Source organism: Pongo abelii, chromosome 2 (assembly GCF_028885655.2).
Source record: "Pongo abelii isolate AG06213 chromosome 2, NHGRI_mPonAbe1-v2.0_pri, whole genome shotgun sequence".
In the NCBI taxonomy this organism is placed as follows: Eukaryota; Metazoa; Chordata; class Mammalia; order Primates; family Hominidae; genus Pongo; species Pongo abelii.
The window spans coordinates 124,519,448-124,543,432 of record NC_085928.1 but is presented as its reverse complement, the minus strand read 5'-3'; the positions used below and the strand labels follow the sequence as shown (position 1 = coordinate 124,543,432).

The 23,985-nt window shown below is 37.8% G+C and overlaps 1 long non-coding RNA gene across 2 annotated transcripts in view; it reads right to left on the bottom strand.

Annotated features, from left to right (window-relative positions):
- LOC103890222 (uncharacterized) overlaps nt 1-23,985 on the bottom strand; it is a 140,202-nt gene that overhangs the window by 16,993 nt on the left and 99,224 nt on the right. The window contains exons 1-2 of one of the 2 annotated variants that reach the window (XR_654576.4): nt 7,510-7,703; nt 3,812-3,959 (exon numbers count right to left, since the gene is read on the bottom strand). This is a non-coding gene — a long non-coding RNA (uncharacterized LOC103890222). Of the gene's footprint in view, nt 1-3,811; nt 3,960-7,509; nt 7,704-23,985 lie in introns of those variants that run through there. The other variant, XR_008523820.2, reaches the window with a different exon arrangement.

The following is a 23,985-nucleotide window of genomic DNA, read 5'->3' as shown; positions in this document are numbered from 1 at the left end:
CTGACTGTAAGCTCTTTCCTTTTTTCTTTCCTTCCTTCCTTCCTTGCTTCCTTCCTTCCTCTTTCTTTCTTTCTTTCCTTTCTTTCTTTCTTCTTTTTCTTTCTTCCTTTCTTTTCCTCTCTCCTCTCCTCTCCTCTCTTATTCTCTGCAATCTATATGCCCCATATCTTATAATTGCTTTGGTGAGATTTCTGTGGAATCTGTTAGGTCTGTATTGTGTAGTTTACTGGTTTTAAGTACTTTTTCCTTTGAGGTATTCTGTTTGGAAGACAAATAAGAGAAAGTGGAACCAGTAGTACAACTGCTTAATAATGAAAAGTGATAAAATATTACTTTGAAATAAGGAGCTAGACTTCCCCTTAGACTCACACACACACACCCCTACATTGGAGTTCCTTAGTGCTCAGTCCTAGGTCCTCTTCTCAATCTATTTGGGCTTGTCTCGAAGCTTGGTGATCGTATGTATCATATTACTTTATTTCCAAAAAAGATGATAGAATATCTAGCATCCATGTGTTCCAGAAAGCAAATTTATTAATGCAGATGAAAACTGGCTTTGAAGTTATACACTTAGGTTAAATTTCTGGCTATATTCAAATATGTATTTCTGGCCATATTCAAACTATGTGAACCTGGGCATCACTTGATTTTTCTTCGCTTTAGTAAAGTGGGATGATAATTCCTGTCTCCCGTGGTGTGGGGATTGGTAACATATGTAAAGCATTTATCACAGCACCTGCACAAATACTCAACAAATTATAGTTGCTATTACTCTACATATTCTGTTGCCCTTTCTTGCTTCTTTTCATCTCCATAGATAAAAATCTTCTTTTTTCTGGCCACTAGGTGGAGAAAGCAAGCCTTCTACAGTAATTGAGTTAAACAACAAGGCCAAATACCACAGACATTTAAGGGAGAGAAAAACAATTTTCTTCTTCCTCTTTTTCAAAACTTTGGATGGCATGAACAGGCAATCTGCAGAGATGCTTTGAGTAGTTCACAATGAAAGTGTTGGTGTTGTAAGTGTGATCATGCCTTGAAGCACTAGATTTCACTCAGGGAAGGTCCTAGCCAAATCATAAAATTCAAGAAGTTTGCTTTCTAGCACCTTCTCATTCTCCATGTCCTATTCTCTTCTCACCTTCATTTCAAGCAGGCACCTGGCCAGTATTCTTTTCTTTCTAAGTTATTCTATAGCACTGATTCCCAGGGACATTTTAAATTTAAAATAAAATTCCTTGATAAGTGGCCTTTCTTTAACCTGTAATAAAAGATTAATGAGAATTCATTGGACCTACTTCATTGAGCTATTTTGAGGATCATTTAGTTAATATGTGTACAATCTCATTGTAATGTTGAAATTCATACTAATGAAAAATTCAATTTATACTGAAGATCCCAAAGCTCTTCAGTTAGAATGAAAGAAACCACTATCATATAATTAGCATGACATTTTCATGCAAGGGTCTCCTGAAATCACACAGGCAGGTGGACTTCTAGCTGGCCAAATTTGCAGCTTTTATCTCAATAGTTTTTTCCAAAGTCAGTTTGCTATGTATTAAAATATTGTATCTAGTTATTTCACATACCAGATATTAAGAGTGTAAGAATCCTTTTCTGATATTTTCTCTCAAAATTTTGCCCTTAATGAAACAAGAAGCCCAAAAGATTCTTGCAAAAGAAACTAGGCTACAAGGGGCTGAGGTAATATGAAAAGACATAGTTGAAACGGATCTGTATTTATGAATATTTGCATGCATTTCAAACAAACGAAATGCTCCTGAAGATTATCCACATTCACCACTTTATCCCCACCCAATACTGAGTCTATAGGCATTTAGATAAAGATGTTGTCTCTTCTTGAAGCATACACTCAGGCATTGATCCAAGCTCCATATTATACCCTTATTTCTCACTGTCAACTGGTTTCCAAAGTCTTTTTTCATTTGGTTTCATACTATATCTTCTCAGCATCAGCCCTTCAGATGAACAACTATTTGGAATGTTAACCCATTCTATACGTTAGCATCTCCCCTGGAATTGTCTTATCAGCCCTAAAAATTACAGCTACCACCTTTATTCCTGATCCAAACTTCAAAATTCCATATTATTCCAGGAAAGTACCCATGATCCCTTTGTATTTGAGAGTGCCGAGAAGGGAACATTCAAAGATTTTTAATGTTTATCCATACTTTCACTTAACAAGCACAAAATTTTCTGCTTTTTGTTAAGGAAAACACCCAAGTTGCTTACCAAATATTCAGTTTATAATTGATGTAATTTTATTGCACAAAATTATCATCTCGTACTTTAAAAATAGTAGTCATGTTTGCCTTTCCACTGGTGCTGTTCACTAGCACTTTTGTTGTTGTTTTGGTTTTCCTGTGTTATTTAAGGAAAGAAAGGGCTCTGGAGAAATTTTAGCTTATGTTTAGTAAATTTCCACCCTAGGACATGAACAAAAGTTCCTACAGGCAGCCAAGAGCATGACTGGAACCCTGGAATGCTGTTCCATTTAAATGTGGTTTGAAATAGCACACTTATTTCCACTAAATTTACTTTTAATGCACCTCATAGAATTATCATTTGTGCATAATTCATGCAGACACACACACACACACACACACACACACACACACAGGACCTAAATATAGACTCTAAGTATAAATTCCATATTTTTCCCTTATAGCATTTTCTGAGTCGCAATTTATAGTATCAGTTTTCAATCACCATGTTCCATATGCATAAGATACTCATATATGATATTAAATGTTTTATGTTGGACTTCTCCCAAAGCGGACTCTGAAGCAAACATTTGAGTGCTGGCAGTTTATTGGCAAGCGTAAGAAACACAAATAGGTGAGGGGTAGAGAGCTAGGGAAAGGAAAGGCAAACAATAAAGCGGGTATTATAAAGCTGGTTTCTGTAATGGATAACTGGAGCCTAATCCTGCAGAAAAACTCTAGAAGTGATGCAAAATATACTCCTCAGCGTTATCTAGTGAAGGGCAGGGAAACTGGGGTATTTATATTCCTGTACTTGTCAGTTTTTGGTTAAAGGCTTGGGGGCAACGGGAGATTTAATTCTCAGTCTTTCCTGTCAACCTTACATGTGAGCTATGTGGGTTTCAGCACAGCCTGCTGGCAAAGATGCAGGTTCTGGCCATTCAAAGACAGGCAGCTGTGCAGAGAAATGGTATAAAGGTCCAAAAGAAATGAGGTGATTTGCTAACACACCTGCTACACCACCCTATTGAGCAAAATTGCTACTTATGTGTTACACTCCATATTATTACCACATTTATATCAAATCCTTAAACTAAAAATCAATATACAACTCTCATAAAATAAATCTCCAGGCCCAGGCAGTTTAACAGGAGAATTCCACAAAATATTTCAAATAGAGTTAAAAACAATTTTATAGAGTCTCCTCCAGAAAACAGAAGAGAGAATAACACTTTCCAATGCCCTTTAGGAGGTCATTATTGTCTTAAGACCAAAACCACACAAAGAGAGTACAAAAAGTGAATAATACAGACCAATATCTCTTCAGAACTTAGATTAAAAATCTTCGACAAAAACCTTCAACTTCAGCAAACTGAATCCGATAATGAATATAAAGAATTATACATCATTTCCAAGTAGAATTTATTTCAAGCATGCAAAGTGTGTCAATATTTGAAATCAATCAGTGTAATTCATCGTATCAATTGTGTAATCATATCAATTGACGCAGAAAAAAAACGTTAGGCAGAATTTGAATTCCATTCCTGATAAAAACTCTTAGCAAGTTAGGAATAGAAGAGAATTACCTTAAGTTGATAGAGGGCATCTACAAAATCCCTTCTGCTAGCATCATATTTAGTAGTGACAGACTGGCTGTTTTCACTCAAGATTAGGAACAAGACAATGATTTCTGCTGTTGCCATTTATTCAATATAGTGATCATATTTCTAGCCCCTGCAATAAGGAAAAAAAAAAAGCATACTGATTGGAAGAAAATAAAACTGTCCCTATTTGCAGATGATATGGTTATCTACATAGAAAATTGCAAGAAATATACAACTCTCAAAACTCTAGAACCGGTAAGGTCAGCAAGGTTTGCAAATACAGCATCAACACACACAATTTAATCACATTTTATATACCAAGAATGAACATGTAGAAACTGAAATTAAAAACATAACACTATTTGTAATCGTTTCAAAGAAGATGAAACGCTCAGGCACATACTTTAAAATGTTAAGGTTCTATATGCTGAAAATTACAAAATGTTGTTAAAAGAAACCAAAGAAGAGAATGCATCGTGTTCATGGATCGGAACACTCAAAATAGTAAAGATGTCAATCCTTCCCAAATTTAGTGCACATTAGGTTTAGTGCAATTCCTCTCAAAATCCCAGCAAGACTTTTTTTCCTAGACAGACAAGATCATTGTAAAATATATATGGAAGGGCACAGCTATTTTAGAATAGCTAATACAATCTTGACAACAAAAATAAAGTAGGAGGGTGACAGTTATCAAGTCTATGATAGTAGTGGAAGGATGGGTGCCATAGATCATTTGGACAGGAAAGAAAACTTACAAACAGACACAAACAAAAATGGTCAACTGATTTTTGAACAAAAGTGCAAAGAGATTAGTTGAAGGAAATATGGTCTTTTTGATAGAAAGTATAGGAGCAATTAAAAATCCATAAACAAACAAAAAGATCGTTGTCTTAAAGGCAAAATGTAAAGCTATAAGTAATAGAGATAATCGAAGTTATTTCTCTATTTTGTGCTGTCCCTGGCCTTGTCTCTTACAAGCATTTTAGTTTCATTTTATTTCTTTTGAGAAGCAGGATAGAATTATGGCGAATAGCGCAGGCTGTGGAGTTCAAATGCATGAGTTTACATCCAAGGCTTTGGTTTGCATCCATGCATCACGACTCTTCAACTCCCCAGCTCTGTAATTTTGAGTATGTTCCATCAATCATCTATCTGAAGTTTCCTAATCTGTGAGATGAGAATAATGACAACAGTCGTTTTCTCGAAGGGAAGTTCATCACATGGGAGCCTATAGAACTATACCCAATCTATTGTATGAACTTTATAATTGTTGGCTGTTTTTTTAATGTCTAATTTTGAATATTTTCTTACATTATTCATGAGAAGCATGTTTCCCAAGCCCATCTGCTAAAGACCTATTCATCTGAAGCAATAAGAATTCTGCATTTTGATCACTTGCATACCAAGCAGGCTATATAAGAAAGCTGCATGTGTTTTGTGTTTTGCGTTTTTTTTCAAGAGTAACCGTTTCCAATTCCATTTTGCCCACGAAATAGCATATTTGGCTATTAGAAGAGGGTGATAGACACCCATCTGAGACCTCAGCTTGGTACAAAGAGTAGAATTGATTTGAAACAAACATGAGGGTGGAGATAAAAGTCAGTAAAAGATCATGTAATGACACACAAAGATGAGGACAATAAATACGGACACTAATAGTACTTTAAAATACAGGTTATTTCCCAACCATACTGGAATTGATTTCTAAAGCTTAAAATGGAAAACATTTAGCCATTAAAATTAAACATTATCTTCTTGGTTCTGAGAAATTTTGTTTTTAAGCTAGGGATTTGCTTCCTGAAGTAACCTTATTCTTTTCAGTATTCATCAAAAACTATGAGAAAATATAATTTATTCTTATCACATGGCCACTTTCAAATGACTGTTCAGTCAATGAATAGGGGTTTTATTTTACACTTTCTTTGGCATCTGTCCAGTCAATATGTATGCCTTGTTTTCATGCACATTCTGAAAGTTAAAGTTTGATTCCTATCTATATTTTTTATACTCAACCTAATGTCTTATCCTTGGTGGTCATTTTTGCACTTGTATACTACTTTTTTTTAATCTAAAATGTTGATCGATTTCAAAATTATCTGTACATTTACCTCTACAGATAAATCTTTTATTCTACTCCTGACCTATACTGTTATCATTACTAGTTAAGAGCAAGACCATTTTGCTTTATTTTGTTGTTGTTGTTGTTCTGTATGTGTGCTGCTTTGGTTTGGTTTCTTCCAGACATTTTAGGATTGGTATCATGTTAACAGTAATTAACTACTTTTTTGGGTTTTGCTCCTACTGCAGTCACAGTTGCAAACTAAATTATTTGCTGTCAATTTGCCACTACCGCCACCGTACCCTAAGGCTGGGAATTATATTTCTCAGAATCTTCCTCCACGTATGGTTCCAGACTGGTGTTTGACAATGAAAGGAGCTGGTGTCCGATTTGAAAAGTGAATGCAAAGCAGTAATCATTATTTTCTGGAGGCAAGTACAGCCAGATGTGTAGGAAGACAAGAGTTTCACAGCAGCTTTCTGGTAACTCCAAAATATGACCCACTTTTCAGAAAAAGCAGATGGTGGGAGCTTCTTAATGATTCTCAAGAGTTGTAGCAGCCTTCAGGCAAATTTTGAAGAATCAAATTGGGTACTTCAATCTGAAGTCTTGAGCATCAATTCTCTGCCTTTGGGGGCAGCTCCCCTGGCCTTCCACAGTAGTTTCCCTGACACTGCCACTTTTCTACCTATCACATAGGTCCCCGGTCCTATACTAAATCTGTGATACAGGGAGCTCTCACTTAATGTGCAGAACAGATCCTTGCAAACGGTGACTTTAAGTGAAATAACGTATAATGAAACCAGTTTTACCATAGGCTAATTGATATCAAAAAGGGTTAAGTTCCTACGGCAGATTTCTGATCACCAAAAATCACTGAACTCCTAAATTAAGATTCAAAACACTTCTAATAGTAAACATTGAAATAAATGTGATATACATACATTTAAGAAAGACTAATAAAACAAAGATAATTATTTAATTTTTGGTGAATCAGTGAGTGATGGTGGTCATAGTGACAGTGCATTAAATCAAGGAATAAATATTTGCAAGGTAAAAATTGTAAAGAGCACCTCCTACCACCACACAGTTCAAAAATAAACAATTACAAATGAGGAGAGCTCACTGAATGCTTTTGTACTGCATTGTTTATTGTAAATTTGTATGATTATCATAGACTTTACAAATCAATATTTGATAATAATTTGTATTTATTCATTTATTTCCCAGTCTACTTATTCCAGTTCAGGGTCACAGGTGGCTGGATCCTATTCCAGCAGCTCAGATCACAAGGCTGCAACCAGCCCTGGACAGGATGCCTATACTCTGCAGGGTACATACACACACACACACACACACACACACACACACACTCAGACTGGGACAATTTGGACAGGCTATTTCACTTAATATGCACATCTTTGAGATGTGAGAGAAAAAATAATTATCCAGAGAAAATCCATGCAGACAGTGGCCTTGGCTGTGAATTAACTTTTTTTCCGATCAACATTATAGTGAAACGATGTTGAATGAAACATTATTCAAGGACCTGCTATAGTTAGAATACAGAGTGATTTTGTTTTCTTGAATGAATCCTAACTGATACAAAGATCTTTAATACCTTGAAAGTAAGATCCCAAATCTTTCCAAGAGTCCTCATCAAGTATCCAAGTGAGCCAATAAAAGTCTTTTCTGCCACATAGCACCTGCTGCGTTGTTCTTCCTTCGAGGATACCTCATCACTCCCAAGATCACCAGTGCCTAGTAGGATGTCCATAGGCTCCAATAATAACCATGCAAAGCTTGCCATCTCCAAAGAGCTGCGAATTGTTGAGAATAACATCGTGAAAACCTGAGAGGTGCCAAGGCTAAATAGTAACCCATGCAGAATCAGGAGAATGTCATTGTTCCCGCATTTAGTGTCAAACTTAAATGTGAGAGAAAAAAGAATTACCCAGAGAAAATCCATGCAGACAGTGGCCTTGGCTGGGAATTAACTTTTTTTCTTAACTTAAACATCAAACAGCACCGTCTATGTCCAAGTGTGTCACATTATAATATCACCTTTAAATGTTGTCTGCTCTTTCAGGTTCAACATATTTCTGAGGAAAGATCACATTGTACTCTCAACCCTTTCTCTTTAGCAAACTGCCCATCTCTATTCTTCCACCCTGGAAAACTACCATGCATAGTATAGTATAGTCAGATTTGCCACGTAAGTCAGCTCCATGTGGCTAAATATGTCTGTATTACAGCATTGGGCACAACTTAAGCTAAAGTGATGACTCCACTATGTGAATATAGATTTTTTGTCATTTTGACTTCGGTGTTTAGAAAATACAGCAGCAATAGTAGGAAGAAACCTGAAACCTGCCTGTCTGATATAGTATAATGATTAAGACTGGAAACTTTAGAGCCAGACTGCCAGGGCTTGAGCGCCATTTAAACTATTTACTCATGATGTATCTTCAATAAGTTACTTACCCTCCCTGTGTTTATCTGTGAAATAGATAGAATAATAGTGTTCATATAGTATAGTTGTTATGAGGACTATCTTGATTACAATAATACTTCCTTGTGTTCACGCTAAGTAATGTTAGCAAAATCATTTTGCATGACTTTTGTATTTCAGACATCCTCAAATGGAAGTTCTAATAGACTTATTAACTTGAACATTTTATGATCCATGTGTATTTTCTGTATCATTTATTGCTGATCAAATTGGGAGACAACAAAAACAACAAGCCAGACTGATTTTATTGGGGGCCAGGGCAAGCCACATTGAAATTACTAATCCCTTCACTGAACTGTAGGCTGGGCAGCAAATTTTATTTGAGAGTAGGTGTTAAGTAGTAAAAAAAGGCCAGGTTTGGTGGGTCACACCTGTAATCCCAACACTTTGGGAGGCCGAGGTGAGTGGATCACCTGCGGTCAGGAGTTTGAGACCAGCCTGGCCGACATGATGGAACCCCATGTCTACTAAAAATAGAAAAATTAGCCAGGCGTGGTGGTGGCGGGAGCCTGTAATCCCAGCTACTCGGGAGGCTGAGGCAGGAGAATTGCTTAAACCTGGGAAGCAGAGGTTGAAGTGAGCCAAGATCATGCCACTGCACTCCAGCCTGGGTGACAGAGTGAGATTCTGTCTTAAAAAAATAAAAGTTAAAAACAAAATCTTTTAAGTAGGTATCTCAGTTGAGAATGTCCTCTGGAGTTAAGTGGCATGTAAAATAGATCATATAAATTTTCCTCAAAACTCTTCTACAGTCACTGCAAGTAGGACCTATGAATTTGCTTCTCTAATCAGCTTGCAGGTGATGCAAGTGTTATGGTCATTGGACCGCAACTTGAGTATCCCTATTCTAGACTTTGTGCTTGGAGTCTTAGCTGTCAAGGAGAGCCACATCAAACACTCCCTTCAATATAAAGATATAGAACATTTTTCTTCCAGTGTGGATCACAAACACAATTTATAGCATTGGCATTGTGAAAATACATGAAAGAAATGTGTACGAAATCTTGAAGGAGGAGTAGAATTCCAAATAAGGGAAGAGTGTATGAGCAAAGAATGGTGGTGAAATAAAGGGTAGTTCAGATTTGCTGAAGGGGAAAATCAGACAGATAGGCCTGGCTTAAACCAGATGTTGACTTTAGTATACCCCTGGGCTCTGAGTTGACAAAATAGGGCATACTTACAGTCAACAAAGCATGGGACTGCTTTACTCTCCACACTAACGCTGCACAAATCAGGGAATCATTTTCATGGCCATGTTTCACGTTTATAAATACAAAGTAAATTTCCAGTATTAAAAGATCAAGATTTTATTTTATTTTCAGCTTTAATTCTAAATATAAGTTATCATACAGGGAATTTTAAAGATAAAACAAAATGTTCCTGTCTTCTCACCTTCATGCATAGCTGCCAATAGACATGAGGGGCAAGCACTATTTTTTAAAAATCACATTTCAGGAGCATCGCGTGGGTCATAAAACACATATTCACCTTGCATGCTTCCCTCTGTCCTCTACACTCAATAGCACGAACATATATTTTTACTCTAACTATAAAAATTTATGTGGATGGTTGCACACCGAAGTTTTAGTTTATTTTTCCTCACCCCAACACCGCCTACAAATTCCTTTTTGTGTACCCTAAGACCCTGTTGTAGTAGACCTAGGTTACTTACTGTGAAATTTGAATGAAGACTAAAAAATACTCAATGATTGAGCCACAAACTACTGGCTACAGTGAAAGACATACAAATTTGGCTGTAGGCTTGTTTAGAAAACTTTCCTTCTCCCAAAGATGAGTGAAAACAATGGTGCTAAAAAAGAGGAAGAAGGGAAGGACCATTTGGAGAGGAGAACTTGAGACTGAGAAACCCAGAATAAGCACTGACCTGATACTGAGGAAGCCGAGTTGCCCTTTGCATCCCCCTCCCCTCCCGTGAAAACCACACTCAGCATCAGTAGGCCCCACATGTCAGTCGTCCCATTTAGAATGATTCTGCCAGTCTCTTTTTCATTCCATGGAAATACCTTTCTTTCCAGTCCAGGACACATGTAAGTGTCTCTTAATGGAGGAAGGGCACGCTAGAAAATTTTCAATTTACCCCCCCCCCAGGTCCTCTCTTCACTCTTCTCCATCTTGTCATTTGCCCAAGGAAGCTGACCTGAATGGTGCATATATCTACAGCTCCATTGACTTCTGTCTCCTAGTTGGGAGTTGTATAGCTGAGATATTTGTCCTCTCTGGATGTCATGTTGAAATATCCCCAATATTAGAGGTGGGACCTAGTGGGAGGTGTTTGGGTCATGGGGGCAAATCCTTAATGAATGGCTTGGTGCCATCCCCTTGGTGATAAGTGAGTTCTCACTCTATTAGTTCACATGAGATTTGGTTGTTTAAGGAGTCTGGCGTATTCCTTTTCTTTCTTGATCCCTTCTCTCTTGCTTTGTCTCTTGCCATGTGACATGCCTGCTTCCTCTTCACCTTCTGCCCTGAGTAAAAGCTTCCTGAGGCCTCACCAGAAGCCAAACAGACGCCGGTGCCATGCTTGTACAGCCTGCAGAACTATGAGCCATATGAATCTCTTTCCTTTATAAATTACTCAGTGTCAGGTATTTCTTTATAGCGACACAAAATGGGCTAATGCAGGTGTTCAAACACTAGCTGCAGATTAGAGAGTGTCAGGGTATGTGTCAAGTCTGGCTCCCTCTCTGCTCTGCTGCAGTGGAGTGGCTGTAGCTTTCTAGTGAAGGTCATAGCTTCTGGTAGAGAGTCAATACTCTCTTTGTAATCTGAAAACTTCTTTCCCTTGCACCTTAGATAATAGCTTTACATTGTTACCAGCCCTGTGGAAACTGCAAGATTCCCTGCTCATTTCTCTTAACCCTGTGTATACCTTTGACTAATAGAATTAGGAACTTAGGCATCTTTAAAGATGATGATAGTATGAAGGAAGAGTCTCACCCTCAGTCAGTGTGGAAATATTCCCTTGCAGTTTGGCATCCCAGCTAGGGACAGCAAAAGCCCTTGCTGCATTTACCGTTATTAGATGGATATATTCCATTAAAATAAAATAGGTGTAAAACACTATCTAGACCTAGGGGTGTTGGGGATGTAGAGGGCTGTCAGAATTTTATAAATTATAAATATGCTTCTCTAGGGCCTTAAAATGTGAAACACAAATCTACATGTATGGAATAACGCATGTGTGGAATAATGTAAGGCAGGTGTTCCCAACCCCTGGGCTATGAACTTGTGTCAGTCCATGGCCTGTTAGGAACTATGCCACAGGAGATGAGTGGCAGGTGAGCAAACATTACCACCTGAGCTCTACCTCCTGTCAGATCATCAGTAGTATTAGATTCTCACAGGAGCACGAACCCTATTATGAACTGTGTGTGTGAGGGATCTAGGTTGTGCACTCCATATGAGAATATAACTCATGCCTGATGATCTGAGGTGGAAGAGTTTATCCCAAAACCATCCCCGCCTGGGGTCTATAGAAAAATTATTTTCCATGAAACTCGTCCCTGGTCCCCAACCTTTTGGGGACCACTGATGTAAGGAATGAAAGTAGAAGAATGGAGGCTGCTGCACCTGGGAAGGACAGGGAAAATGCTGAGTGTGCATCAAGTCTAAATTACCAATCAGGACCATGGATACACATTGGCTGCTATTCAGAATCCCATCCTGGTGCTCTTGGTGGTGTTTAAAGGGACCTGCTGTATTAGTTTTCACACTGCTTTAGAACTACCTGAGACTGGGTAATTTATAAAGGAAAGAGATTTAATTGATTTACTGTACCGCATGGCTGGGGAGGCCTGAGGGAATACAATAGTGGTAGAGGATGAAGGGGAAGCAAGGCATATCTTACATGACAGCAGGAGAGAGAGAGACAGAGCGAGGGGGAAACTGCCAAACACTTTTAAACTATCAGATCTCATGAGAACTCACTATCACAAGAACAGCATGGGGGAAACTGCCCCCATGATCCAATTATCTCCCATTAGGTCCCTCCCTTGACATGTGGAGATTAAAATTTGAGATGAGATTTAGGTGGGGACATAGAGCCAAACCATATAATTCTGTCCCTGGCCCCTCCAAAATCTCATGTCCTCCTCACATTTCAAAATGCAATCATGCCTTCCCAACAATCCCCCAAAGCCTTAACTCATTCCAGCATTAACTGAAAAGTCCAAGTCCAAAGTCTCATCTGAGATAAGGCAAGTCCCTTCTGCCTATGACCCTGCAAGATCAAAAGCAATTTAGTTACTTCCTAGATACAATGGGAATACAGGCATTGGGTAAATGTTCCCATTCCAAATGGGAGAAATTTGCCATAACAAAGGGGCCACAGGCCCCATGCAAGTCTGAAACCCAGCAGGGCACTCATTAAAACTTAAAGCTCCAACATAATCTCCTTTGACTTCACGTCTCACATCCAAGGCATGCTGATGTAATGGGTGGGTTCCCAAGGCCTTAGGCAGCTCAGGCTCTGTGGCTTTGCACTGTACCACCTCCTTGGCTGCTTTCCCAGGCTAGTGTTGAGTGCCTTCAGCTTTTCCAGGTGCAGTTTCATTCTTGCTCTCTCTCTCTTGAAGAGGTCTTTCACATCCCTTTTAAGTTGTATTCCTAAGTATTTTATTTTCTTTATAGCAATTGTGAATAGGAGTTCACTCATGATTTGGCACTTTATTATTGGTGTACAGCAACGCTTGTGATTTTTGCACATTAGTTTTGTATTCTGAGACTTTGCTGAAGTTGCTAATCAGCTTAAGGAGTTTTTGGGCTGAGACAATGGGGTTTTCTAAATGTACAATCATGTCATCTGCAAACAGAGACAATTTGAGTCTTCCTATTTGAGGACCCTTTATTTTTTTCTTTTGCCTGATTGTCATGGCTGGAATTTCCAATACTATGTTGCATAGGAGTGGTGAGAGAGGGCATCCTTGTCTTGGGTCTGTTTCAAAAGGAATGTTCCAGCTTTTGCCTGTTCAGTATGATATTGGCTATGGGTTTGTCATAAATAGCTCTTATTATTTTGAGATATGCTCCATCAATACTTAGTTTATTGAGTGCTTTCAGCATGAAGGGGTGTTGAATTTTATTGAAGGCCTTTTCTGCATCTATTGAGATAATCATGTGGTCTTTGTCATTGGTTCTGTTTATGTGATGGATTACATTTATTGATTTGTATATGTTGAACCAGCCTTGCATCCAGGGATGAAGCTGACTTCATCATGGTAGATAAGCTTTTTGATGTGCTGCCGGATTCGGTTTGCCAGTATTTTATTGAGGATTTTTGCATTGATGTTCATTCAGGGATATTGTCCTGAAACTTTCTTTTTTTGTTGTATCTTTGCCAGGTTTTGGTATCAGGATGATGCCAGCCTCATAAAATGAGTTAGAAAGGAGTCCCTCTTTTTTCTACTGTTGGAATAGTTTTGGAAGGAAAGGTACCAGGTCCTGTTTTTACCTCTGGTAGAATTCCGCTGTGAATCCGTCTGGTCCTGGACTTATTTTGGTTGGTAGGCTGTTAATTACTGCCTCAATTTCAGAAATTGTTATTGGTCTATTCTGGGATTCGACTTCTTCCTCGTTTAGTCTTGGGGGTGTGTGTGTGTCCAGGAAGTAATCCATTTCTTCTAGATTTTCTAGTTCATTTTCATAGAGGTGTTTATAATATTCTCTGATGGTAGATTGTATTTCTGTGGCATCAGTGATGATATCCCCTTTATCATTTTTTATGGTGTCTGTTTGATTCTTCTCTCTTTTCTTCTTTATTAGTCTGGCTAGCAGTCTATCTATTTTGTTAATCTTTTCAAAAAACCAGCTCCTGGATTCGTTGATTTTTTTGAAGTGTTTTTTCAGAAAACCTTTCTGCTCTAATCTTAGTTATTTCTTGTCTTCTGCTAGCTTTTGAATTTGTTTGCTCTTGGCTTCACTAGTTCTTTTCATTGTGATGTTAGGGTGTTGATTTTAGATCATTCCCGCTTTCTGATATGGGCATTTAGTGCTATAAATTTCCCTCTTAACACTGCTTTAGCTGTGTCCCAGAGATTCTGGTCTATTGTGTCTGTTCTCATTGGTTTCAAAATACTTACTTATTTCTGCCTTAATTTCATTATTTACCCAGTAGTCATTCAGGAGCAGGTTGTTCAGTTTCCATGTAGTTGTGTGGTTTTGAGTGAGTTTCTTAAAAAGAGCCTGTACAGCCAAGACAATCTTAAGCAAAAAGAACAAAGCTGGAGTTATCATACTACATGGCTTCAAACTATACTACAAGGCTACAGTAACCAAAAGAGCATGGTACTGGTACCAAAACAGATGTATAGACCAATGGAACAGAACAGAGGCCTCAGAAATAACACCACACATCTACAATCATCTGATCTTTGACAAACCGGAAAAAAAACAAGCAATGAGAAAAAATTCCCTATTTAATAAATGGTGCTGGGAAAACTAACTAGCCCTATGCAGAAAACTGAAACTGGATCCCTTCCTTACACCTTATACAAAAATTAACTCAAGATGAATTAAAGACTTAAATATAAAACCTAAAACCATAAAAACCCTAGAAGAAAACCTAAGCAATACAATTCAGGACATAGGCATGGGCAAAGTCTTCATGACTAAAACACCAAAAGCAATTGCAAGAAAGGCCAAAATCGACAAATGGGATCTAATTAAACTAAAGAGTTTCTGTACAGCAAAAGAAACTATCATCAGAGTGAACAGGCAATCTACAGGATGGAAGAAAATTTTTGCAATCTATCCATCTGACAAAGGGCTAATATCCAGAATCTATAAAGAACATAAACAAATTTACAAGAAAAAAACAACCCCATCAAAAAGTGGGTGAAGGATATGAACAGACACTACTCAAAAGAAGACATTCATGTGGCCAACAAACATATGAAAAAAAGCTCATCATCACTGTTCATTAGAGAAATGAAAATCAAAACCACAATAAGATACCATCTCATGCCAGTTAGAATGCCAACCATTTAAAATCAGGAAACAACAGATGCTGGAGAAGATGTAGAGAAATAGGAATGCTTTTACACTGTTGGTGGGAGTATAAATTAGTTCAGCCATTGCGGAAGACAGTGTGGTTATTTCTCAAGGATTTAGAACCAGAAATACCATTTGACCCAGCGATTCCATTACTGGCTATATACCCAAAGGGTTATAAATCATTCTACTATAAAGACACATGCACAGATATGTTTCTTGCAGCACTATTCATAATAGGAAAGACTTGGAACTGACCAAATGCCCATCAACGATAGACTGGATAACAAAAATGTGGCACATATACGTCATGGAATACTATACAGCCATAAAAAAGAAAGAGTTCATGTCCTTTGCCAGGACATGGATGAAGCTGGAACTATCATTCTCAGCAAACTAACACAGGAACGGAAAACCAAACACCGCAAGTTCTCACTCATAAGTGGGAGCTGAACAATGAGAACACATAGACATGGGGAGGGGAACATCACACACTGGGGCCTATCGCGGGGTGAGGGGCAAGGGAAGGGAAAGCATTAGGACAAATGCCTAATGTATGCAGGGCTTAAAACCTAGATAGCGGGTTGATGGGTGCAGCAAACCACCATTGCACATGTATAGCTATGTAGCAAACCTGCATGTTCTGCACATGTATCCCAGAACTTAAAGTATAATAAAAAAATTTTAAAAAGAAGAAAATAAAATTTCTGTAACATTCAACCTCCCTCTTTCTTAATGCTTCTTTAGTAATTTCCTTCTCTCCCCCTAAACTTTATCTAATCTCTTCTTATTTAACCCTCCTTCTCACTGGTTCCTCTAACTAAAAGAGTTGGTCCTTCTTTCTAAGGTTAAATCAATGCTCTAGTTATTACTCCATCAGACACCTATTTTTTCTTTCTTTCATCTTCAAATCTTGTTTTTACCTGTAGGATATTCCATTTCCTTCTATTCTAGACAGACTATTTCCTTAACTCCCCTCAGTGTCCTCTTATCTTTCTGAAGAGGTAATTTTTGTTACTATTTAGGCATATTCATTTAACAATTATTTTTCGATCAATTACTATATTCCAGATACTGTTATAAATACTGGAAATGAAGAAGGAAAAAGACTATACATTTTTTAAAATGAATAAGATAATTTAAGAAAGTGATAAATGTTTTGAAGAAAATAGGGTAATGTCATGAGGAATGACAGGCAGGAGTAGTGGAGCTATTTTACATGGGATTCTTAGGGAAAACCCCACTGAGGTGACATTTAAGATAGCACCTGAGTGAAGAGAAGTCAATTTTGTGGAGGTCTGGAGGAAGAGTGCTCAAGGCAGAACATGTCTATATACACATATCCCTACAGACACATTATGTGTACACATACATAGAGATATATATTTTCACATTGACCCTGAGTTCCGAATATTACCTCTTAAAGGACGTCCTATTTGATACCCATTTCCATAGTACTATGTTTCCATGGTAACCTAGGTCACTTAAAGACTAGTCTGGTTTACACTGTCTAATAATTTGTCTGATTTTATGTTGCCTGAGGGGAACTTATGAGAGCTGGGGTAATGCGTGTCTCTGGCCAGCCTCAAATGGATGTTCTAGACATGGTTGTATAGGAAATATAAAGTACTCTCTGACTCCAAAGTTGATAGTCTTTTGCCAACTTCATTCTTCTCCACTCTCCACTAACACAAAAATTTATATTGTTGGATAGGAAAATGGAAGACCTTTAAAGGGAAAAATCAGTCTGACACTCTAAGCTTGCTCTTAACTCTTTTAGCCCTTGAAGCTACCCTTTCATTACCACCTCTTCAGCTTTTGGCATCTTGGGATGTGTACTCTATAAGCACTGAAATAACCAGGTTATTTTATCATTTGGCAGAAATGGTATTTTGTGTCTTCTACCTCCTGCCCACGTTCAACAGAATGGATGTTATTTTTAAATGCATTAGTTTTACCTTTCTACAAAGAGAAAGGTGAAGTCAATTATTCTAAGGCAGAAAGGTATTGAAGAAAAATGCAGGAGTCTAAGACATCAGTTACAAAGAAATATGAACAAGAATAGCTTGGACTTTTGATCTCTCCCTCCTGATTAAGGTGGAAGCCCAAAATAGCCTCTAATGATACCATCTGTAACCTCCTTAATCTCTTAGCTTCTTTCTTTACTCAGGTTATGCTAATCAAATTCTCTTTGTGAAGGTCATCAGTGACAAATGACCTTTTGGTTAACAATGTTCAATGGTCACTTAACAATGCCGTCTTCCCCCTTTCAAAAGCACTTGATGTTGTCAACCACACTTAGCCACTTGTAGTTCTGCCTCTCTTTATGCAGTAAATAGTACTGCTCGGTTTATCTTTTTTTATCTTCCACCATCTTCCCTTTAAGTTTCATTTTAGCTGATTTTTCCACTACCATCCCATTATTGTGAAGGCACACTTTTTTCTTCCTGTGTGTCACCATCAGTGATGTCAACTATTACCTCAATAGGAATGGCCCCAACATCCAAATCTAGCCTTAACCACTCTCTAAAGACCCAGTCATTGTCAACTGCTTGTTGGCATTTTCTTCCAGATACCTTTAATTGCACCTTGTCCATTTTTGGCCCAGCTCCTGAAGGCTCCTGGCCTGGACAAATGCACCAAGTTTCTCGTGAAAGAAATGTCCTTGCTTGAGCCTAGTATTCCCACACTTAGATTTTCAGTCACCCCTGCCCACTTTTACTTGCTTGGACTTACTGTGTTTATTTGATCTCTTCTGTGCTTTAGGATATGCCTTTGTTTGATGTGCTGATCTGTGGCTTCCTCCCCTTCTCTCTTTTTTAAAAATCCTGTTTATTCATCTTATCTCTTTGGTTTTGTTGGATAATTCTGTGATTAATCTCCTGGGTAATATTCCCAAAAAGCTCAACTTTTTCCACTACCCTACTGGAAACATCTATCCCCTTTAACAGAACCTGTGCTTTAATTAATGTGTTTAAATCTGGGCTTATTACCTTCATCACAAACCCAACTGCATGGCTATTTTTCATTCCTTTCAAGGCATCACTATTCTCACAGACTCTCAAGTGCAAAACCTGATTCATCTTTGACTGCTCCCTTTCCTCTACTTCTTACAGTCATTCTGTCAGTTTTCTTTCTAACTTTTAATCCCCCTATCCTCACTTCCAGTTGTGAAAACCTCTAAATGTTGATTTTATATACCATTTGTGCTTGTGCAGACTTCTTAATAACTATGATTAGAATTTGGTTTATTTTAATTGCAAACATTGTTCTTTGCATTTTAACTGCTTATAAGACAACCAGATCACTCATTAGTGAAATAAAAAAGAAATAAGGACTAAGATCTCTTTCGTTTCTCTTCAGTATCATTTACTTACAACCTAAAAAACAGTTATAAATTGACTATTTAAAATGGTGTAGTACAGTTTTTAGTACATTGGCCTTCATTTTCACAAAACATAAGACTCTCTAGCTATGTTAAGCAGGAAGTGACTTAATATAGAGAATTAAGTTAAATAAAAAATTGACAGAAGGGCTCGGGCCTTTGGCTGTGCCATGAATACCCCTTAGAAGAACATTGTGGGATTAGCCCATATAGAAGCTATAACTCTCATCAGAAAGCTACCAATTGGGAGTGTGAGCTCAAAATGCACTCATTTGGCCAGGTTCCAGGGGTTAGGAAGCCACTGCCATGTCTTTGGAGACATGCCAAGCCTTCTAGATATCTACTGAGGAAAGAAACAAATGTTCTATGCCTTGCCTCTTGACACCCATAAAGACAATGATGTTGATGCTGTTGCAGAAAAACCCAATATCATTCCAACCATGTTGCTGCCTTACTTTTGTATTCCAAATCTCATGGAAATGAGTCTAATTGCATTCTATGTAGAGTTATAGCTTCTGTGTGGGCTAATCCCACAATGTTGTTCTAAGAGGTATTCGTGGCACAGCCAAAGGCCTGAGCCCTTCTGCCAATTTTTTATTTAACTTAATTCTCTATATTAAGTCACTTCCTGCTAATTTAGGTTGAGCCTAAAGATGATTTGGAGCTACAAAAGAGTCAGAGAAATGCAACTTATGGCCAGTCCGGTTCTGTAGAACACTGAAGCATATGAGAAGGGATATGAGATTCTTGTTGAAAGCCAATCTGGCATAGCCATTACAAACATTTATGGAGGATGTTTAACTGTTTTCTCATTGTGAAATTAATATGGACTTATTACTGAAAATGGTTAACTGAAAAAAATATGAAGAAAAAAATTAAATCTCTAAGTATACTGAGAACACTTTGATATACCCGTTTTTTTAGGTCAAAGTTTAAAACAAACTGCGACATTAAGGGATCTTATATTTAGTTGTTATTTGTAAAGTCCTTTGCAATCTTGGAATCTCTATTAGCCAAAACAATTTGGCTACCCCTTTCCATTTAATCTACATTTTATTCAAAATTTCACTTAGAGCATATTTCAGTTTTCTGTTTACCAGAGTTACCAGATGTAATTCAGAGCAACAACAACCAAATAGCCATCATTTTTTCTACACTGAATTAAATCCATAACCTAAAACTTTTACTTTCTTTAACTTTTCTTGGCAAGGTGATACTTTGCAATGTGCTACCAAGTACGGAAAACTAATAAAAGATCTAAGTAGCAGTATATATTTTAATACATATATGTAATGAATCGATATCAATTATATATATTAAAATACATATTATACACATATATATGTACATTGAAAAATTAATACAAGAAAGTCTGTTGCGTAAAGGAGAGATGGTTTGGGATTTTTAAAAACAAAATTGTAAAAAGTCAAGTTCAAAACACTCATCATAACCAAACCCAATTTCCTAATCTTTAGATTGACATTCCCAAATTGCTGCAAAGATTTGTAAAAACAATGTTCCCATCTTGTCAATATAAACTGCAAGAAAAAGAATATATTAGAAGGGCCTAGAATGAGTGAATATCTCTGGATAACCAAGTCTCACACTGATTCTGTCACAATCAATGTGAAAAATTGGATCTATAATTAAGACAGGTTTAGACAATGAAGCATTTATTAGTTGGCTATGCCACAGAGGTGAAGGATTGGGTAGGGGAAGGTAGGTTGAGGAAAAAAGGCTCTAACTAATTCTAACTTTCTCAAACTAACTTTCTGTTCTTTTCCAGAAATTGAATTACTTGCTACTACCACCCCCAAATAATATGTGACTGTCCAAGGTAGGGGAGTATTATGAACTGAATTCTATCACCCCAGATTTACATGTTGAAGTCCTAACCTCCAGTACCTCAGAATGCGACTGTATTTGAACAGAGGGCTTTAAAGAGATAATTAAGATAAAATGAGGTCTTTAGAGTGAGCTCTAACCCAATCTGACTGATGTAAGTTAAAAAGAGATTGGACTTACTGTGTTTATGTGATCCCTTCTGTGCTTTAGCATATGCCTTTGTTTGATGTGCCGATCTGTGGCACCCATAGTGAGAGTCACCACGTATGTGTGTAAACAGAGAAAAGGCCATGTGAGGACACAGCAAGAAAGCAGTTGTCTCAGTAAGTTGAGGTTGCTAACAGAATACCATAAACTGGGTGTTCCAAACAGTAGAAATTTATTTCTCACAGTTCTAGAAGCCAGGAAGTCCAAGATCAAGGTGCTGTTAGATGTGGTGTCTGGTAACAGTATTCTTCCTGGCTTGCAGATAGCTGCTTTCTTATTTTATCCTCATGTGGCTGAGAGAGAGAGAGATCAATATCACTCATGTCTTTTCTTATAAGGGGACTAATCCCATTCAGGAGGGCTCCACCATCATGACCTAATTACCTTCCAAATCCACACCTCCAAATGTGACCACATTGAGAATTTAGGCTTCAACATATGAATTTTGGGGAAACACAAATATTCAGTCCACAGCAGAGGCCATCTGCAAGCCAAGAAGAGAAGCCTTAGAAGAAACCAAACATGCTGACACCATGATTTTGGATTTCCAGCCTCTGGAACTGTGAGAAAATAGGTTTCTGTTGTTTAAGCCACTCATTCCATGGTATTTTGTTATGGCAGCCCTAGCAGACTAATAAAGGGAGAAAAAAGTTAAATTTGTTATTTATTTATTTATTTATTTTTGAGACAGAGTCTGCCTCCATTGATCAGACTGAAGTGCAGTGGTGCGATTTCTGCTCACTGCAACCTCCGCCTCCCAGGTTCAAGCAATTCTCCTGTCTCAGCTTCCCGAGTAGCTGGGATTACAGGCATGCACCACCATGTCCAGCGAATTTTTGTATTTTTAGTAGAGATGGGGTTTCACCATGTTGGCTAGGGTGGTCTTGAACTCCTGACCTCAGGTGATCCACCTGCCTTGGCATCCCATGTTTGATACTCCTCTTTTTATAGAAAAGTGGTTCTCAAACACAGGTAATTTTGCTTCCTCTAAGGGACATTGGGCAATGTCTAGAGATGTTTTGATTGCCACATTTGGTAGGGGTGAGGTTCTGCTGACATCTAATGCATAGAGGCCCAGAATGCTGCTAAACATCTTATGATGCACAGGACAGTCTCCTCCTAACAATTTCATCTCCCCCAAACTGCCTCACCCCTAGTCATAGGAATCATTTAGTCCAAAATCTCAGTAGGTTGAAAAATCCTGCTATTATGGAATGAATTTTTCCTGACAGTCTTCCCGATTTGGGCATGAGGACCTTTACTTTTTTCTTGTTTGTTGAACCTACACAGTCATTTCTGCACAGGTTAATTATCTTGTGCTAGACACTTTCAACAGTTAGCTAGTGGATGCTTTCACTAATGATTTCCATCAGGCTACTTGTTCCTACCTGTGATGAACTTACTGGAATGGGAACTTTTCACTTTACAATTAGCAGAATGGAAACATTTCTGCTACTTATCTTTTCACAAAACACAGAAGGCAGAAATCTTGGAATGTATCTCCCTTTCAATATATAGGACAAACAGACTCATTCTTTTTGGCTATAATGCACTGTTTACAAATTTATTATAACAATTAATCACTGAAGCAGCCCGGCATGGTGGTTCACACCTGTAATCACTGCACTTTGGGAGGCCAATGCAGGTGGATCACTTGAGGCCAACAGTTCGAGACCAGGCTGGCCAACATAGCAAAACCCCATCTCTGCAAAAAATACAAAAATTAGCTGGGTGTGGTGGTGCATGCTTGTAATCCCAGCTACTTGGGAGGCTGAGGCATGAGAATCACTTGAACCTGGGAAGTGGAGGTTGCAGTTAGCCGAGATCATGCCACTGCACTCCAGCCTGAGTGACAGAGTGAGACTCAGTCTCAAAAAAAAAAAAAAAAAATTGAAGCAAATTTAAATATGCTTTATTTAGTGAATAGGAATTTTAAAAGTGAGCCAGGACAGAATTTTGAGATAATGAGTATGCAGTCACTTGAAGTTCAATTTTCATCATACATATTATCTTGTGTTATTTTCCTTTTCTCTTCCTCCTTCTGTGTTATCTATATCTAGTCACCAAATTCTTCTTTGCAAGAAAGGTAAGGATATTAAAGCAAAAAAGGTAAGGATATTAAAACCTGAGAAGCTGAATTAATGTAAGTGTGATCTATCTCCACTAGGTGAAGTTGGATCTCTGCACCAGGGGCTGTCAAGGCATCAGCAGGTAGAAATAAGCTCTTTCTCTAATTGTAGCTAGAGGACAACCTAGAACCACCAAGTACTGGAACTGCCATGTCTCATCTGCTTCCAATATACCAAATTGGTTGTAACTGAAAACAAACCAGTCATTTTGCTATCCCCTCTCTGAAATCCAGCAGAACATAGTATAAATGCTGGAACTTTTGAGATTGGGGATGACCATAGAGTTGATTTAGTAGTGAAATGAAGGGTATCACCATTGCTTGCCCCAGGCTTCATTTTCCTTCCTACAGCTACGACACTGGTTTTAAGGAAGTGAGGATTATAATTACAAAAAAAAAACCACAAAAAACTGTTCAAAATGTAAAGTAGATAGAAGTATGTTAACTAATATCATTTATTATCTTTCTGGAAAGTAATTGGCATTTCAGAGAAAATAAGCAATTTTCTGATAGATTTAATAAGATTACAATTTCTTCTGGGGAGTTAATTACCCATTCATACTACAAACAGAAGTTAAATTTTTTTAACTAGATGTTTCTTTACTACCTCCTTTATTTTTTATAAAAAGGAGAAAATTTTGAGTTTATCTTCTTAGAATCTACTCCTTTGAAGCAAATTAGACATAAACTTTGATTCTTGCTTGTTATTAATTTGTCTTAGGATTTTTCATTTTAGTATTCTACCCCACCAGGAGGTAACCATTCTCTTACCATATATTGGAAAGAAGGTACCATGACCTATAACAACTTAGTAAGGTTCTCCTTGACAGGACTTCAAAAGGTACCCAGAGAGGTTTCTGCCAACAGCCATGATGAGACAACTGATACTGAACTGGTTTTCTCACCATAAATAACTAGAGAACTGGGGGACAAAGGGGAAGACAACTATTTTCAGGTATTGGAAAACTGACAATACAGACTGTGATTTCTAAATAAAGGGAAAGAAATGATG